The sequence below is a fragment of the Rhinopithecus bieti genome, unplaced genomic scaffold, assembly GCF_001698545.2.
Source record: "Rhinopithecus bieti isolate Rb0 unplaced genomic scaffold, ASM169854v2 scaffold_36315, whole genome shotgun sequence".
NCBI classification, from domain to species: domain Eukaryota; kingdom Metazoa; phylum Chordata; class Mammalia; order Primates; family Cercopithecidae; genus Rhinopithecus; species Rhinopithecus bieti.
The window spans coordinates 363,245-373,502 of NW_016815814.1; the positions used below are offsets into that span (position 1 = coordinate 363,245).

Sequence of the window (10,258 nt, forward strand, 5' to 3'; positions counted from 1 at the left end):
AAGATTGTGTGTCCTGGCTTCTCCATGGCTGTGGCTTTTGTAGGACTATATCAGTGGTTCTCAAACAGGGACAGTTTTACCCGCCAGCCCCAGGACAGGACATCTGGCAATGTCTGGAGATATTTTTAGTTGTCACAACTTGGGGTGTATATATGTGTACGCACATAGGGTATGTGCACGTGCACGTGTGCGTATTCTACTGGCATCTAGTGGGTAGAAAGAGGCCAGGATGCTGCTAAACATCCTACAATGCACAGGACAGCCTGGCCACAAAGAGTTATCCAGCTCAAAGTGTTAATAGTGCTGACATTGAGAAACCCTGGGCTATTGAAGGGCAGACAGTGCCCAGCACATGGCTCTCCCCCATGACTCCTGAGTCTCTATGTAACAGGAGCTGAGGGGTGGGTGGTATCTGGGATGAAGGTAAGTGGCTTGAAGGTATATTTACAAAAAGCTTTTTATAAACAATGAGTAGATACCAATTTCCCTCTCAAAGAACAGGAGAATGGCTGGTGAAGTTTGGGGGTGGGTAGTGGGATAGATTGTCATTCTCTACATGCAATCACAAGCTATGGAGAAATTAAGGATGTTGAAGACACTACAAAGTTTACTAAATATGGCTCACCTATTCTCAAAGAAAAATGCTTGGAATTAAATGCTTTATTATTAAACCAGATAGAGAGAATTTAACTGAGCAAGTTGGACACTCAAGAAGTAAGACAACAAAAAATAAACTGACAGGAAGGAACTGGAACAAATTAAGATAAAATAAGAAGTTAATGAATTAGAAAACAAGAAAATCTGTAACTTTAATAAATACACTTAAGACAAATAAAATTGACAATTTGGTATGCTTGTCAGGAAGACAACAGCATTAGATAAAAGTGGATGTAGAAATGGAACAAAAACATTGATAAAACAAACCACAGTCTGGGTGCACATGGTGGCTCACTCCTGTAATCCCAGCACTTTGGGAGGCCAAGGTGGGAAGATTGCCTGAGCCCAGGAGTTCAAGACCAGCCCAGGAAACTTAGGGAAACCCCATCTCTACAAAAAGTTTAAAAATTAGCAGAGTATAGTAGCTTGTGTCTGTAGTCCCAATTACTCAGGAGGCTGAGGTGGGAGGATTGCTTGAGCCCTAGAGGTCCAGGCTGCAGTGAGCTACAATTGCCACTGCACTTCAGCTTGGGAAACAGAGTGAGACCCTGAGTCAAAATAATAATAATAATAATAATAATAATAATAAAAAGAAACCATAGTGGAACCTCTCTGTGTGAGGGTGGCATGGGCTTGAGGGAGGGCGACGGACACTGCAGCATATTCATGCATTCATTTAACAGCTATTTGCTGAGCACATACTGTGAGCCAGGCATTATTCTAAACACTGGGGTTACAGCATTTAACAAAATAGACAAAAGGCAGTGGCATTCTGAGCCCTTGTGAGCAGGTAACAACAGACGGGGACCAGTGACATCAATTCACCTAAGGCCCAAGACTGGCTCAAGATGTTTGTTGATTGAACAAGAAAATGCTGAGGCTTAGGTGAGGAGATGGAGCAGGAGATGAGAAGAGGTTTAACTTCCTTTCAGAAAGTCTAGATTCAGAGGGAAGAACAGATTCTACCATATAAGAAAATGAATATTTCTTAATGACTCATGTAGTCTATCTTCTTTGCAAATACTGATGTGTCTGAAGTAGTGTCCTGCCGTGAGACCAACTAACTGACTAGCACTGGATTACCCCACCCCCCCCCTTTTTTTTTTGAGACGGAGTCTTGCTGTGTTGCCAGGCTGGAGTGCAGTGGCGCAATCTCGGCTCACTGCAACCTCCACCTCCCAGGTTCAAGCGATTCCCCTGCCTCAGCCTCCCAAGTAGCTGGGACTACAGGTGCGTACCACCATGCCTGGCTAATTTTTGTATTTTAGTAGAGACAGAGTTTTACCATGTTGGCCAGGATGGTCTGGATCTCCTGACCTCGTGATCTGCCTGCCTCAGCCTCCCAAAGTGCTGGGATTACAGGCATGAACCACCGTGCTCGGCCTACACCACCTCTTAAAAAGAAGGACTCCATCTGGGGTTGGTCACTATTCCTCTTCTGCTTTTCTATCTCAGACTTTCAGGCTACAGAAAAGAAACCTTTCCTCCAAGAATTGGAGCCTTGGCCAGCTCTCGCCCTTAGAAGACTCCATTTGTGGCAGATGGCCCTCCCGTAAGCCAGTGTGGGATTCCTCTCAAACACCCTGTGTTAGTCCATTTTGTGCTGCTATCACAGAATATCACAGACTGGGCAATTTATAATGAGCAGAGATTTACTTCCTACAGTACTGGAGGCTAGGAAGTCCAAGATCAAGGGGCTTTGCTGCATCATCCCATGGTGGAAGGTGGAAAGGCAAAAAGAGTGGAAGAGAGAAAAGGGAGCCAAATTTGTCCTTTTGTGAGGAACCCACTCCCATGATAATGGCATTCATTTACTCTGCCCCATGGCCTGATCACCTCTCGGGCTCCACATCCCAGCACTTGCGTTGGAAGTTAAGTTTCCAATACATGCTTTCTGGGAGAAACATTCAAACCACAGCACAACCCTTGTTTTAGGCCTGTGGCAGCCATCATGGCTGGCTGGACTCTCTCAACACCCAAGGCCCTTGGTAGGCTGCTTAGAGAAGAGTTTCCAAAGGAATGTTCTGTGGCCAGTAGCTGTCTTCCAACTCATCTGCGGCCACTTCTTTGGCTTCTAAAGCTCCTGGGAAGGGAGTTTGCTCTCATGCCAGGCTGTGTGGAATCTTTCTTCACAGAGAGGAGCAAGAGAGTGTTCAGGGGACTCAAAAGATGACATTTTCAAAAGGCTCCCTCTGCTTTTGTTAATAGTGGCAAACACTTGTGTCCTGTTCACCTTGGGCTGGGCACTGTTCTAACTGCTTAACATTCATTAACAACCACTCTGTGAGGCAGGTGCTCTATGATCATCCCATTTTACAGATGAGGAAGCTGAGGCACAGAGCTGTGAAGTACCTTGGCAAAGGTCCCCATGATGGAAGTCTGGGCTTGGCCTCTATAAATGTGCTCATGGCAAAGGCTTCAGGACTTCTCCGTCCACTCCTTCAAGAACCTTGTGAACATCAGACGCATTCACACATACACAAGGAGAAAAAGAGGCAGTTGTCTGGCCTCTCCCTGATTCTGACTCCTTCTCCAGAGGATTTAACTCATTTTTCTACAGAGGATTTAACTGGAGTGAGTGCTGATTGCAGAGATTACCGACAACTGTAAACATTTACTTGTTGAATTTGAATGAACGAACCCTCTGTCACCCCTGCAGTGGTCTCTAGGGTTCTTTTGGCCTCTGGGCCTATGAACTGAGCTGCTTGGGTAGTAGATTTTCCTGGACTTAAGAGCATACTCTATCACTCAGAAGGATGAGGGGGAGCTGGTGAAGTTGACTTGGAACACCAGGGACATAGGGTTATTCTGACCAGGCCCCCAGTTTAGGAAAGGAGGTACTTTCTTAGAAGAGGCCTCCAACAGCAAAGATGTGAAGTTGTAGATGGAGGGGAAGCACTCCCTTGGATCAAAGCCAACTTTGCACTAGAGGCAGGAAGAAATGCTATGGGCTCATTAATTACAGGATGCCACAGGATTGGCTTTGCCTCTGGGTGTGAGGGCAATAACCTATGCTTTAAACAAACAGCCCCATCACTTTACAGTAATTAGCAGCATAATAGGCATCGTCATAGAACTAGATTGACAGGTAGCTCACAACATGCAGCCTCAAGCTGGCCTAGAACTGGGTTCTTTCAGATGCCACGGGATCTTGGGCACAGAAGTGACACATTTTTGCTTAGGCTATTTGCTGTGAACTTGCTATGTAGTAGGCAGTGAGAGGAACACACAAGAAATGTGAGACACAAACCTTACCCACAGTCTTACCACAGCAAATCGAGGAGGCAAAATTAAGCTTGAAAAGTTAAACAGCAGCACAAAGAAATAGCATTTATGTCTCATACAAAGGGTATGAATGCTCAGAGCCACAGGGCAGCTCTGGACAGGGACCCCCACCAGGTAGATGGAATGGTGGGGGTATGGTGGGGTCTGCATTACCTGCGGGGTTTCTGCCAGTGCACATTGCCATGTTTCTTACAAGAGAAGTAGGAAACAGAAAAAGAAAATTAAAAATCATGCTAATATTTGTCAGAGATACACATTGCTATGGTTTTGGTTATATCCTTTAAGATATTTTTTCTATGCCTATATATTTTATTACATAAATGGGTTTATACTGTATGTCTGTTCTATGACTTGCTTTTTATACTCAGCAGTACGTTGTGAACATTTTTTCTTGTCAATGAAATTTTTATGGATCGCTTATATTTCACTATGAATTTACCATGATTTAACTAATCCCTTCTTATTGCCATTTTAGCTTATTAACAGTTGTGGCCATTATATGTAATTCTGACTCTGTGCACATCCTTATTATTATTATCATTATTATTTTTATGAGACGGAGTTTCGCTCTTGCTGCTCAGGCTGGGGTGCAATGGTGAGATCTCGGTTCACTGCAGCCTCCACCTCCCGGGCTCAAGTGATCCTCCTGCCTCAGCCTCCAGAGTAGCCAGAGTTACAGGAATGTACCACCATGCCTGGCTAATGTTTTTGTATTTTTAGTAGAGACAGGGTGTCACCGTGTTGGTCAGGCTGGTCTTGAACTCCTGACCTCAGGTGATCCACCTGCCTTGGCCTCCCAAAGTGCTGGAACTATAGGTGTGAGCCACCAAACCCAGCCACATCCTTATTTTGATCCCCTTAAGTAGAAGGGGATCTACTGCCTTAGCTTCCCAAGTAGCTGGGATTACAGGCATGCACCACCACTTCGGCTAACTTTTGTATTTTTTTAGTAGAGACGGGGTTTCACCATGTGGTCAGTCTTGTCTTAAACTCCTGAGCTCAAGTGATTCATCCTCCTCAGCCTCCCAAAGTGCTGGGATTATAGGCATGGTTTCTGTCTTTATGTCAGTTTCAGAAAGAAACTTTCTTCTCCTACAGAATTTATATTAATATATTCACACAAACTATCTCAATACTTTAGTGTTTGTTTTGTTTTGTTTTGTTTTTAAAGTGAAGTAGAGTAGATCAAGGAGTGTGCACACTTTGAAGGATTTGGTACGTACTATCAAATCACCTTCCAGGAAGGATGTATCAACTTAGACTGTTGTCACCAATCCTATGAGAGTGCCTCCTTCACTACATCCTTCCCAACACTGGGGATTAGCATTTTTGGAAATTGTGCAAATTTGATAAACAAAAACAAATAGTATATCATTGTTGCTTTAGTTTGCTTTCCTTTTCCTTTTTTCTTTTTATTACTTGGACTCTTTTACAGGCCAACCGTTGGTAATTCTTTCTGATGAATTATCTGCTTGTGTGCTTTATCTAGTTTTCTTTTCTTTTCTTTTTTCTTTTTTTTTGAGGCAGGGTCTTGCTGTGTTGCCCAGGCTGGAGTGCAGTGGCATGATCACAGTTCACTGCAGTCTCAACCTCCTGGGCTCAGGTGATCCCCCACCTCAGCTTCCCGAGTAACTGGGACTACAGGTGCCTGCCACCACACCCAGATAGTTTTTGTATTTTAAGTAGAGACAGGGTTTCGCCATATTGGTCAGGCTGGTCTCAAGTTCCTGAGCCCAAGCAGTCTGCCCACCTCGGCCTCCCAAAGTGCTGGGATTACAGGCGTGAGCCACCAAGCCCAGTCAGTTATCTGTTTTCTATTGATATATTTCTCCATTTTTCCCACTTCATTTGTGCAGTTTGTTGTTAGTATTTAGTGTGGTATATTATTTTTTCTTATACAAAGATGTATTCAGGCTATTAACTCCTTGTCTGTCATATATTATGTGTGCGTGTGTGTGTGTGTATGTGTGTGTGTGTGTGTGTGTGTGTGTGGTTTTTGTTTTTTTTCATTTGGAGATGAGAGTTTCACTGTGTTGCCGAGGCTGGCCTCAAACATCTGGCCTCATGTTATGCTCCTGCCTTAGCCTACCCAGTCACTGGGATTACAGGTGTGAGTCACCTTGCCCAATTATCATGTATTACAAATATTTTATCCTAGATTGTCACTTGTCATTTAGTCTTGTTCATGTTTAAAGCATTCATGAATCTAAAATGTCCATGTATCAAGGTAGTCTATATAGGCTTTACAAACCATGAGGCTGGAGGTGGCCATGACTGGAAGCAGGGAGGCCAGCAGGGAGGCGGCCCCTGCCAGAGTGCAGGTGTGGCAGGATGAGGCCGAAGGTGGGGCAGGGCTAGAGAAGAGGCAAGCAGGGCCAATTGGAGGCAGATGAGAGAGGTGACCAAGATGTGGTGACCTTGGGTGGGGGAGGGAGGAAGGAAGAGGAGGAGCCTTGAGTGACTCACAGGTGCTGATCTGGAGGAGGGCAGGGCGTGAACAGGTGGAGGATGAGCCAGGATTGGGACTACAGGAAGGGGAGTGGTGGGGGTGGGGTGCAGAAATCGTGACAATTCCCTTTGGCATTGTTGCGTGGAGGCTCCTGGCCAGATAGGTCACTGGTATTTGGATCACTAGGACTGGGCTGGTTTCTGTCTTTTTTTTTTTTTTTGGAGACAGAGTCTCACTCTCTCTCCCAGGCTGGAGTGCAGTGGCACGATTTCAGCTCACTGAAACCTCTGCCTCCTGAGTTCAAGCGATTCTCCTGCCTTAGCCTGCTGAGTAGCCGGGATTACAGGCATGCTCCACCACACCGGCTAGTTTTCGTATTTTTGTAGTAGAGACGAGGTTTCACCATGTTGGCCAGGCTTGTGTTGAACTCCTGAGCTCAAGTGATCTGCCCTCCTTGGCCTCCCAAAGTGCTGGGATTACAGTCATTGTTTCTGTCTTTATGTCAGTTTCAGGGATACTTCTTCTGCTACAGAATTTATATTAATATATTCACACAAACTATCTCAATACTTTATTATTATTTTTTTTTAATTTAAATCTTAATGTAGCTGGGCACAGTGCACCTAGAGTCTCAGCTACCTGGGAGGCTGAGGCAGGAGGAATGCTTGAGCCTAGGAGCTGAAGGCTGTAGTGCATCGCGATTGCACCTGTGACTAGCCACTGCACTCTAGCCTGGGCTAGGTGAAACCCTGTTTCCAAAAAATAAAATAAATATTAATCTAGATGGAATCTGTAGTATTTTTGTGAATTGTGAAAGTTAAGGAGTTAACTCACTGTCATTGACCTCCACCTGGGACAGCCCCCAGCCCCTGGCCCAAAGACAGTCCTGTGGGCCCTCAGAGTTCCTGTGTCACTGCTGCTGTTACTGCTATGGCTTCTGACCTGTGCCTGACTGCCCACTGTGTTGGGGTTTCCTGTCAGTTGTGCCCGGGGCCCTGCCTCCAGTCAGTGCCCTCTCCCAGCCTGGGTTCTTTCAAGCATTTCCTATGGGTTAGCTCTGGGGGTCTTTTCCTAGCCTATTCTTACCTGTGTTATTGCCAGAAAGAATTCTTCACAGTTGCTGGCATTTTTATGCCTTTCCCTAGTTTCTTTAGCGGATGCATATTTTTCTCTGTTTCAGATTTGCTAGGTTCTTTTTTTTTTTTTAAGTGACTTTTAAAGGCCTTTTCTTATTGGGGAATAACAAACATGAAGTCACAAATCCTAAGCATACATCTCAGTGAATTTTTACATAGATATTCACTATGTCCCCATGACCCTGATCAAGAGACTTCTTTTAGTATTAAGAAGCTATTGGTAGGAGGTTGGGTGGAGAGGGAAATCATAAATGTGTCCCCAAACTGCTTTTTTTTTTTTTCCTAGAACTATCAGGAAATGGTGTGAGGAGGGGAGCCACATATGAATTTCGGCTTTATAAAGGGATATGGAGAGCACAGCGGTTAGAAGTCAGGCTGGTCATGAGCTGGTCCTATCCTTCACTAGCCATGCAACTTTCTATGCCTCAGTTTCAACAACTGTAAAATGGGAGTAGAAGACAGCTCCTGCCTCATAGGGTTGTCATGAAGATTACATGAGGCAGTGCACGTAAGTGCACAAAAAAATGTCAATTGTTGTTTCTCTTGTTATTAATAACGACGAGGAAGAGGCGACTGTAGCCGTGGTTCTTAACTAGGAGTATGTGTCAGAATCACCTGGGGCACTTTTGCAAAAATACACTCGCTTGACCCGGCCAGATAACTGAGTCAGGATCTAGATTTTAAGCGCCTCCCCAGGTCATTCTGTTGCTCATCTGTGGTTCAGCGCCACCGGGCTGGAGGTGGCCATGACTGGAAGCAGGGAAGTCAGCAGGCAGCCCCTGCCAGAGAGCAGGTGTGGCAGGAGCAGGCTGCAGGTGGGGCAGGGCTGGTGAGAAGGAGAGCAGGGCTGACTTGAGGCAGACGGGAGAGGTGGCCAAGACGTGACTTTGCACAGGGGAGGGAGGAAGGAGGAGAAGCCCAGGGTGACTCACAGGTGCTGACTTGGATGAGGGTGGTGGAGCATGAGCCAGGGTAGGGACTACAGGAAGAGAAGTGGTGGGGGCAGGGCACAGAGATTGTCACAGTTGCTTTTTGGCTCCTGGTGAGGATAAGTTAGTATTTAGATCTCTAGGTCTAGGTCAGTACTATGGTTCTGGGAGATGTTGGTGTGGAGGAGATGGATAAAGCCATGGGCTTGGTCTTTGAGTAAAATGTAGAGGGCAGAGGATAGCCAAGTTCACAAGCATCCTCCTCTGCAAAGGCCTGCATCCAATTTTTGTTGTTGTTGTTGTTTTTAAATAGACTGGGTCTTGCTCTGTCACCCAGGCTAGAGTGCAGTGGTACAATCATAGCTCACTGTAGCTTTCAACTTCTGGGCTCAAGCCATCCTTCTGCCTTAACTTTCCAAAGTGTTGAAACTATAGGTATGAGCCCCACACCCAGCTTCTTTGTGTGTCCACTTCTTATTGTGCCTTACCTAGAAATAGAGAAGAGCTTGTTTCTCATGTAATAACCCCTGCTGAGGACTGTTGGAAAATAAACTGTCCCCTCATCTGAAGATGAATAATAACTTTGGATCATTTTCTTTCTTCACAGGTCGCACAGTTTTCCACACTCCTTGATGGAGGTGCTTAAACCCTATCCATCAGCATTCTTGGACAGCATCTCCGGTTAGGGACAGTATCTGACCATCTGACATCCCTGCACCCCCCATACTGTCAGCCTCAGGTGGATGGTTTCCTTAGATGGTAGCTTTCTTTGGACCCTTGATATCAACCAGTTACTATTTGGTAAGAACTTAAGTCATTCCAGTGCCTCTCTCAGAAGCATTTGCATTTAGAATTTCAGGTGTCATAGAAATAATGAAAGATGTTGCATTCCTGAGGGAATGAATAAATTATTTATTTCCTTGTTCTAGAACATCATTGCCCACTAGAATTTTCCATGATGATAGTAATGTTCTCTGTGCTGTTCCATGTGTAACTGCTGGCCACGTGTGGCTATTGAACATTTGAGATGTGTCCAGTGTGACTGAAGAACTGGATTTTTTTATTTTAATGAATTAAAATTGATTTTTTTTTTGAGACAAGGTCTTACTCTGTCATCCACACTGGAGTGCAGCGCTGTGATCATGGCTTATTGCAACTTTGACCTCCTGGGCTCACGTAATTCTCCCACCTCAGCCTCCCAAGTAGCTGGGACCACAGGTATGTGCCACAACACCTAGCTAATTGTTTTGTTTTGTTTTGTTTTGTTTGAGAGACGAGGGTCTCCCTGTATTGCCCAGGCTGATCTCAAACTCCTGGGCTCAAGCGATCCTTCCTTGGCATCCCAAAGTGCTGGGATTACAGGGGTGAACCTCCACATCCCACCTTAAAATTGTAATTTAAACTGAAAAATGGAAAGCAGGCACTATGAAGTTATATTCTCTGGGTCGGTGAGAGCTAGGGATGTTAGGCCTGATACCCCACCTGACTGCTCCACTACCAAGTGCTCCCCAAACGGATTTGGAATAAAGGAGGAGGAGGCCTTGGTTCTTAACTAAGGATGATTCTAACCATCTACAAAAGCAGGCATCAAGTAGAAGATTGCTTGGCTGTTTCCATATTGAAACCAAATGAGCTTTCTTTCTCCCCTCCAACCCTGGCCTCAGCCTTCATTCTGCCTGCATGAGGAGGTGGTGTCTAGTACTGCTCCTCCCAGGCCTCTCCAGGCTTCCTTCTTCCGGCTCTTCCCACCTTGGGACCATCGTTCCTGCCCTCCCTTCTGCCCTGCGTCCCTCTCCCTGCTC

At 45.4% G+C, this 10,258-nt stretch overlaps 1 long non-coding RNA gene across 2 annotated transcripts in view; it reads left to right on the forward strand.

Annotated features, from left to right (window-relative positions):
* The window catches only part of LOC108516350 (uncharacterized), a 111,820-nt gene extending 102,229 nt beyond the window's left edge, over window positions 1-9,591 (forward strand). The window contains exons 4-6 of one of the 2 annotated variants that reach the window (XR_001881788.1): window positions 7,814-8,035; window positions 9,064-9,257; window positions 9,558-9,591. This is a non-coding gene — a long non-coding RNA (uncharacterized LOC108516350). The remainder of the gene's footprint in view (window positions 1-7,813; window positions 8,036-9,063; window positions 9,258-9,557) is intronic. The other variant, XR_001881787.1, reaches the window with a different exon arrangement.
* Window positions 9,592-10,258: the final 667 nt, after the last annotated feature.